Below are 9,927 nucleotides of genomic sequence, written 5' to 3' on the forward strand. Positions count from 1 at the left end.
TCCAAATGGTTGGAAGATAAGGAGGAAGGACAATCAATACTGTATGTAGTGAATGTGAGGTAAAGTGTGTTGCCAAGGTAACCGGTTAGAACTCCAAGTGGAGATGAGGTCTTAAAATGTGTGGAAAGGGTCTTAAAAAAGGCCTTAAAGGTCTTACATTTGACTTCAGGATTCCTGCAGATAGCCTGATTTAACATTACAAAAAAATTAAGTTTACCTCGCTCAGTGTTTCTTTAAATAAATTGAAATGCTCCTCGCTCGCTGTTTTCCTTTGAAAATATAAGACCTGTTCTCCAGAGGCAGGAATCCGTCATTACATCTTTCTACGATAAAGCTAGCTCAAAAAGTTGTTTTGAATATTTTCCATGTTGAAATATACGACTATAAATCAATGAAATGCAGAAGACATCAGCTGATCACCTGGAGTAAATGCACTTTACAAATAATGGTATATTTAATAAGTACAATATATAAAAGATGATCAGAATTACTTTAGTCCCACAAAGGGAACATTTACATTGTTGCAGCCAAGAGACAATACTGATCAAAACGGTCGAGGAAAGTGGCAAGCATTTGGTCATAACTAAAAACGTGTGTATTCTCAATGCAGTACTTTCACTTGTAATGGAGTATTTTTACAGTGTGGAATTATTACTTTAAAGATCTGCAAAGGTGAAAAGTAACTATGTACATTTACTCAAGTACTGCACTTAACTTCAGTATTTCCATTTTATGCAACTTCCACTACAGTTCAGAGGTAAATCGTGTACTTTTACTCCACTACATGTATTTAATACCTTTAGTTACTTCACAGATGTGGATGAATGATGTGTTAAATCAGACTTTAGTTCCACCTGGAGTAAATCACTTTACACTTTCATGATCAATCATTATAAAACATATCATATATATTATTCTGAAATGCACCAATCTGCACAATGAATACTTTTACTTTTGATATATTTTGATGCTAATTATTTTCTACTTTTACTTGAATAACATTTTGAATGCAGGACTTTTACTGAAAGAGTATTCCTACACTCTGGTACTTCATAGAACTAGACCTGAGTACTTGTTCCTCCTCTGGTAACATGTTGGGGAAACGTGAAATCACTCCCCCAAAGAGTGTTGTCGTCACCGGTCAGAGCAGAGGATCCACTCCGGAGGAGGACCAGTCCGACGCAGAGGCTGATCCGAAGATGTGAAGACAAACCCGGCATTTCCCCAGCAGCTTCTCTCCACTTTCCTCCGGGGGAAAAACATTTTTTATACATGCATTTTGCAGCTTTCTCTTTTATTTTATTTTTGCATTTGTGAGCGCTCGCCATGGCAGTTCAGTTCGCATCCGGGCCACAATGCCTTGACTCCATTATTGTCTAAAACTGGCTGAGAGGTTGATAAACCTTGATATTATAATTTTTATTTTTTACAGTTAATTTTTTTTTTATTACGTGAAGTGAAGGCTGGAACCAAGAGGACATGTCTAACCAAGGAGTCCGGCGGAATGGCCCTGTGAAGCTGCGTCTAACAGGTAGCAACGCTGTTTAAATCCCCATGGGAACTGGTCGCATCCAGCAAATAGACGAAGCCTGTCTGGCTAGTGTGTGGATAATACATTGGATAGGGGGGGCTCAGGCTATTACACCCAGCAAATAGACGGGGCTAGACAGGCACCGTCTATTTGCTGGACAGGGAGAGTTTCCCAACCAAGGGGGCTCTGTCTACTACATCCAGCAGATGGACGGGGCTAGTTGGGCTCCGTCTATTTGCTGGATGGGACCAGATCCAATAGGCTATATGGAATTGGCTAAACGCCGGTTCTTTCTCCTGTGATTTCTACGATTTTGAACAGCTTCAACACATTTTATAAATTATTTGTTTTTACAGTGTTGACCTAGATGAAGCTAAATGTGGATATTATTGTTCCCTAGTCTGATCCATATGTTGTGCTACTCTGCCCATTAAGAGTGTGCTTACACTTGAATAAACCAACATTTGGCCTGATATCTTACATTTTTATTTTGCTTACAGATACATATATGCAATGTCAGTGTTATCCAACTTCTGCCCACAGACAGGCTCATATAAAGTTGGCTAGCAGACATTAGCCTAGCATGCCAGCTAGCCATAATCAAGCCTTTATGATGCCAGGCTCCACAGGTCAGAGAGTCTGGATCTGAACAGAGTGCTTTGTCATATAACGGAATACACACACACACACACACACACACACACACACACACACACACACACACACACACACACACACACACACACACACACACACACACACACACACACACACACACACACACACACACACACACACACACACACACACACACACACACACACACACACACACACACACACACACAGAAAGCTGCATCCTTTGTGATTAAAACAGGTCACCATAAGTTGTGTTTCACACAAACAACGTTTTAAATGCACAGATAATTGATCTTAAGAACTTTTTGTAATATAATTGTCTGTTTAAGTTGAATTATTAGAGATGCTTTTTGCTCAAAGTTCATCACATGTTGTTTTAATTCTGAATCTAAAGTCACTAAACGCTGTTTGATAAATGTAGTGGAGTAAAAGATAAAGAAGCATAACATGGGAATACTCAAGTAGAGTAGAGTAACAAGTTCTTCAAATAGTACATTACTTTGAGTAAATGTACTTAGTTACTTTCCACCACTGTTAATGAATACAGACAGGCAGACAGACAGACAGGCAGACAGACAGACAGGCAGGCAGACAGACAGACAGGCAGACAGACAGACAGACAGACAGACAGACAGACAGACAGGCAGACAGGCAGACAGACAGACAGGCAGACAGACAGACAGGCAGACAGACAGACAGGCAGGCAGACAGACAGACAGGCAGGCAGACAGACAGACAGGCAGACAGACAGGCAGACAGACAGACAGACAGGCAGACAGACAGACAGACAGGCAGACAGGCAGACAGGCAGACAGACAGACAGGCAGGCAGACAGGCAGACAGACAGGCAGACAGACAGACAGGCAGACAGACAGACAGGCAGACAGACAGACAGACAGGCAGGCAGACAGACAGGCAGACAGACAGACAGACAGGCAGGCAGACAGACAGACAGACAGGCAGACAGACAGACAGACAGGCAGACAGACAGACAGACAGGCAGGCAGACAGACAGACAGACAGACAGACAGGCAGGCAGACAGACAGACAGACAGGCAGACAGACAGACAGACAGACAGACAGACAGGCAGACAGACAGAGAGACAGACAGGCAGGCAGACAGACAGAGAGACAGACAGACAGACAGACAGACAGACAGACAGACAGACAGACAGACAGACAGGCAGACAGACAGACAGGCAGACAGAGAGACAGACAGACAGACAGACAGAGAGACAGGCAGGCAGACAGACAGACAGACAGACAGACAGACAGACAGACAGGCAGGCAGACAGACAGACAGACAGGCAGACAGACAGGCAGACAGAGAGACAGACAGGCAGGCAGACAGACAGACAGACAGACAGACAGACAGGCAGGCAGGCAGACAGACAGGCAGACAGACAGACAGACAGACAGACAGGCAGGCAGACAGACAGGCAGGCAGACAGACAGACAGACAGACAGGCAGACAGACAGGCAGACAGAGAGACAGGCAGGCAGACAGACAGACAGACAGACAGACAGACAGACAGGCAGGCAGACAGACAGACAGACAGACAGGCAGACAGACAGGCAGGCAGACAGACAGACAGACAGACAGACAGACAGACAGACAGACAGACAGACAGGCAGACAGACAGACAGGCAGACAGACAGACAGACAGACAGGCAGACAGACAGACAGACAGACAGACAGACAGGCAGACAGAGAGACAGACAGGCAGGCAGACAGACAGACAGGCAGGCAGACAGACAGGCAGACAGACAGACAGACAGAGAGACAGGCAGGCAGACAGACAGACAGACAGACAGACAGACAGACAGACAGGCAGGCAGACAGACAGACAGACAGGCAGACAGACAGGCAGACAGAGAGACAGACAGGCAGGCAGACAGACAGACAGACAGACAGAGAGACAGGCAGGCAGACAGACAGGCAGGCAGACAGACAGACAGGCAGGCAGGCAGACAGACAGACAGACAGGCAGGCAGACAGACAGACAGACAGACAGACAGGCAGGCAGACAGACAGACAGACAGGCAGGCAGACAGACAGACAGACAGACAGACAGACAGACAGACAGACAGACAGACAGACAGACAGACAGGCAGACAGACAGACAGACAGACAGACAGACAGACAGACAGACAGACAGACAGACAGACAGACAGACAGACAGACAGGCAGGCAGACAGACAGACAGACAGACAGACAGACAGACAGACAGACAGACAGGCAGACAGACAGACAGACAGACAGACAGACAGACAGGCAGACATCTGCCTCCTTTGTGGGTAAACCAGGTCACCATAAGTTGTGTTCCTGCAGTATAATCCATTTATAAAGCAGTTCTGTTCCCGTGAACACTTCATACTTTCAGCAGCTCTGTTCTTCCTCCTCAGCTGTTTCAATGTGTGCCCTCTCAACACAAACAGCAGAGACGGGTTTACACGAGAGCTCTCTGTTTTGACTGGGAGACGAGAGCCCGCCCTGTGTGATGTCCGTCCAGCGTCTGACCTGAGTCAGATTCCATGGCAGGCTTTCAAATTAAATATTTGAGCTGGTGCTGTTTTTTGGAAACAAGGAGCGATCTTAATAAGAGGGATAAAACGAGCTGGACGTGCAAAAAAAAGACTTTGAGCTAGCTGTCAGAAGTCATTCAAGGTTCAGTGCAAGATGTGGAGCGTTGTATACAAAAAATGTCAAACCCAGCGTTCTTAAATTTGTAAATACACGACATGTCATACGGGGATGGCAGCAGATCAGTCTGTTGGGAAGTAGCTTATGAATTGGATGGTCGTCAGTTCGAGTGACACGACTTCCCGATTTAATATCCCCCTGAAATACTTGCATGATTCCCTCTGTATATTTGTCAGTGGATTTTTGTTTTCCAGCTCCGATAGCAATCACTCCTCGGGGCATATTTCGAATTATGTGATGTTGTCCACATGATCAGCCCCGGTCGTAAAGCTGCAGCTCTACGAAGAAGTACTCACTTTTACCAGAGATGCTTCACTACACCGTCATTGTGTGTTTCTTTGTTTAGCGCTGCACAGCTGTGGAGCTGCGAGTGGTGCAGGAATGAGTCCTGGAAGTTAGTTAACATTTTCGCGCTTTCCTTGATTGGAAGGCAATTGTTTTTAGGATATTTTTTTTTTTTAAGTTGTTAGCCTGAAAAAGGTTCTGTATTAATAACCCTAGCTGAAAAGATTTTAACGTTTTGTTCTACAACATAAAATACGTCCGTAAACAACCGTAGACAATAAGTGTTCGATGTGTCTATCATAAAAATGTCGGTTGCTAACAAGTGTCTAAAAAAGACGCCCAACATTAGCCGTCTTTAGCTTAGCGGTGGTGACGTGAAGTCATGTGACCGTGCTGTAGTTCCTTTATAGCCCAACATTAGCCTCCTTTAGCTTAGCGGTGGTGACGTGAAGTCATGTGACCGTGCTGTAGTTCCTTTATAGCCCAACATTAGCCTCCTTTAGCTTAGCGGTGGTGAGTGAAGTCATGTGACCGTGCTGTAGTTCCTTTATAGCCCAACATTAGCCTCCTTTAGCTTAGCGGTGGTGACGTGAAGTAATGTGACCGTCCTGTAGTTCCTTTATAGCCCAACATTAGCCTCCTTTAGCTTAGCGGTGGTGACGTGAAGTCATGTGACCGTGCTGTAGTTCCTTTATAGCCCAACATTAGCCGCCTTTAGCTTAGCGGTGGTGACGTGAAGTCATGTGACCGTGCTGTAGTTCCTCTATAGCCCAACATTAGCCTCCTTTAGCTTAGCGGTGGTGACGTGAAGTCATGTGACCGTGCTGTAGTTCCTCTATAGCCCAACATTAGCCTCCTTTAGCTTAGCGGTGGTGACGTGAAGTCATGTGACCGTGCTGTAGTTCCTCTATAGCCCAACATTAGCCTCCTTTAGCTTAGCGGTGGTGACGTGAAGTCATGTGACCGTGCTGTAGTTCCTCTATAGCCCAACATTAGCCGCCTTTAGCTTAGCGGTGGTGACGTGAAGTCATGTGACCGTGCTGTAGTTCCTTTATAGCCCAACATTAGCCTCCTTTAGCTTAGCAGTGGTGACGTGAAGTCATGTGACCGTGCTGTAGTTCCTTTATAGCCCAACATTAGCCTCCTTTAGCTTAGCGGTGGTGACGTGAAGTCATGTGACCGTGCTGTAGTTCCTTTATAGCCCAACATTAGCCACCTTTAGCTTAGCGGTGGTGACGTGAAGTCATGTGACCGTGCTGTAGTTCCTTTATAGCCCAACATTAGCCACCTTTAGCTTAGCGGTGGTGACGTGAAGTCATGTGACCGTGCTGTAGTTCCTCTATAGCCCAACATTAGCCACCTTTAGCTTAGCGGTGGTGACGTGAAGTCATGTGACCGTGCTGTAGTTCCTTTATAGCCCAACATTAGCCACCTTTAGCTTAGCGGTGGTGACGTGAAGTCATGTGACCGTGCTGTAGTTCCTTTATAGCCCAACATTAGCCACCTTTAGCTTAGCGGTGGTGACGTGAAGTCATGTGACCGTGCTGTAGTTCCTTTATAGCCCAACATTAGCCTCCTTTAGCTTAGCGGTGGTGACGTGAAGTCATGTGACCGTGCTGTAGTTCCTTTATAGCCCAACATTAGCCACCTTTAGCTTAGCGGTGGTGACGTGAAGTCATGTGACCGTGCTGTAGTTCCTTTATAGCCCAACATTAGCCATCTTTAGCTTAGCGGTGGTGACGTGAAGTCATGTGACCGTGCTGTAGTTCCTTTATAGCCCAACATTAGCCTCCTTTAGCTTAGCGGTGGTGACGTGAAGTCATGTGACCGTGCTGTAGTTCCTTTATAGCCCAACATTAGCCTCCTTTAGCTTCGCGGTGGTGACGTGAAGTCATGTGACCGTGCTGTAGTTCCTTTATAGCCCAACATTAGCCTCCTTTAGCTTAGCGGTGGTGACGTGAAGTCATGTGACCGTGCTGTAGTTCCTTTATAGCCCAACATTAGCCGCCTTTAGCTTAGCGGTGGTGACGTGAAGTCATGTGACCGTGGTGTAGTTCCTTTATAGCCCAACATTAGCCACCTTTAGTTTAGCGGTGGTGACGTGAAGTCATGTGACCGTGGTGTAGTTCCTTTATAGCCCAACTTTAGCCGCCTTTAGCTTAGCGGTGGTGACGTGAAGTCATGTGACCGTGCTGTAGTTCCTTTATAGCCCAACATTAGCCGCCTTTAGTTTAGCGGTGGTGACGTGAAGTCATGTGACCGTGCTGTAGTTCCTTTATAGCCCAACATTAGCCACCTTTAGCTTAGCGGTGGTGACGTGAAGTCATGTGACCGTGCTGTAGTTCCTTTATAGCCCAACATTAGCCGCCTTTAGCTTAGCGGTGGTGACGTGAAGTCATATATCTTATTTTCTCCAAAATCCAATTGGCTTTCTGTCGAGGGACCACTTGCGATGCTAACTTCCGAAATGTTCTAAAAAAACGTGTCACCACTCTTTCGAGACCTTGTAGCTGCATGTAGTCATTTGTAGTCGGGTTGATTTTTGACACATAGCTGCAGATGAGTTTGTTTCCTGGCAGGTTGTGAATGATGACATTCGACAGGCCTGTAGCTGTTTGTGCTGAAGGCGTCTCTACTTGCTGACAACCTCCCCCCCCCCTGTCCATTTGAACCAGATGTTGCACATGTTTGCCAGCTATAAAACTGGAAAGATATGGCAAGCGAGCTGCTAAGACTAACACTCAGGGTGAGAATTGCCCCTCGACAACAACGGGACAGGTTTCCATTAGACTCTCCAGCTGATCACTCAACTGCGGGAAGTTGCGAAATATGCTAAAAAAATAAATATTGGGCTCTTATTTATTTATTCTCTCTCACACAACCTGCCACTAACGTTACACCCCTTTACTATTCAATTAAACACATTCAATGTTTATTTATTGTAAAAGCAATTGGGCTATTTTAATCACACTCTCTCTCTCACACACACACACACACACACACACACACACACACACACACACACACACACACACACACACACTTTCTTGTCCGCAGCAGCAGAAAGCATTTTCGAATGTTTGAATGAATCAAAGTGGGTCGTCACCGTCGATGTTCTCATATGCTCCAACACACAGTTGCACGGGGTGCAGAATACTTTCCGCCCACTTTCGTGCAAGACATCGGGAACTGCTTTGCCCGGTCTTTAGCAGACATGTTCGTCGGTAAATGAGATGGATTAGATGTTTTCATCTTGGTGTTTTCTCTCTCGTGTGAGCTCCACACGTTCACTCCACGGCAGGGGTGTCAAACTCAATTTCATCCCGGGCCACATCAGCATTATGTTTGTACTCAAAGGGCCGGTTGTAATTTTAATTATATATAAATATACATATGTAAATATATAATATATATTAAATAATGTATTATATTACATTGTTAGCCCTGCATTGGATTATTATCAGTTCTGGTAATATCTTCCTAACTACGTCTGAAAGTAAATATTCAACAATTACACCAATTGTATGGTATATTATATTCTTTGCAAGCTCTTGCGGGCCACATAAAATTAGGTCGCGGCCGGATTTGGCCCCCGGGCCTTGAGTTTGACACCCCTGCTCTACGGTGTTGTTTACCTTCTGTGATGCGCGAGCTGATGACGTCGCGTCATCATCATCATCACGTCAAGACGAGTTAACTTTTTTTTCTTCTCAACTTTGTGTGGAATAATGCGGGGATTATGCGGCCTTTTGATAAATATGCGGCCTTTTGCTGATTATGCGGTAAATTCTGCGGAATCGCGTTTTTCTGGAGGGTCTAACAAGATGTCTCCGCGGACGTAAACAACAACGTGACGTCGGAGCTCCGTAAAAACAAAGCTGTCTTTGCCGTCTGACGCTCGGTTTGATTCTCATATTTCTGGAGTAATTATACAGCTTTTGACGAACAGAAATATAGTTTTCTGGCATCATTCTGGTTACCTGGTTTAGACGAAACCACCGCTTTCCATGTGTTCACTTGAAACTATAACACCCTGCTGTTGTCATATATCGTCATATAATCAATGTGTACATTTGTTGTCTTTTGTTTATATTTATTTGATGGTTTAAATGCTCGTCTTTATTCTTTTTAAAAGCTAAATAGTTTGTTTGCACCATTTTGCACCAATGAAAATCCCGTGAATGTGTAATGGTACCAGGCAATAAACGAAATGACACGCAGCCAGAAAGTGGAACGCACCCCGAGTCGAGAGCTGTCCGTCACAAAGAAGAAGTCTAAGCTCCTTTAAATCAATTTTCCGCCCCGAAAGACATGCAACAGAATAATAAACGAACTGATGCGTGATTGATTTCCTGGCCCGATGCAGATTCTCGACGTTTATAGCCTCGTCTTTGCTACGAGTTTCCACGTGACTCTTTGAGGCATATGGTTTGCTCATCTGAATTCTTTGGCGCGCTGCGGACAGCGAAGAGATCTCTCTCTGTGGGATTCCCTACAATTCTCCACTCGCATTCCCAGCTCGTCCTCTCGGAGTCAGCCCTGTTCTTTCCGACTGTAAGCCTCGTCTGCCTCTCACCAAAGAATATTTCACTCCCGCCCTCCCTCTGCCCTCACCCGTTCTGTTTCCGTCTGTGCACCCCGACACTTATTTGCGGATAATCAGCTACAGGATTGAAAGGCGCTGCAAGTATCAAGTAGTAGAGGTGGGCACGATAATGCTTTATCAACAGGGTGGGAGGGTTACCGTTAAAGGTCCCATGTCGTGCTTT

This window comes from Pseudochaenichthys georgianus, chromosome 8 (assembly GCF_902827115.2).
Source record: "Pseudochaenichthys georgianus chromosome 8, fPseGeo1.2, whole genome shotgun sequence".
Taxonomy (NCBI): domain Eukaryota; kingdom Metazoa; phylum Chordata; class Actinopteri; order Perciformes; family Channichthyidae; genus Pseudochaenichthys; species Pseudochaenichthys georgianus.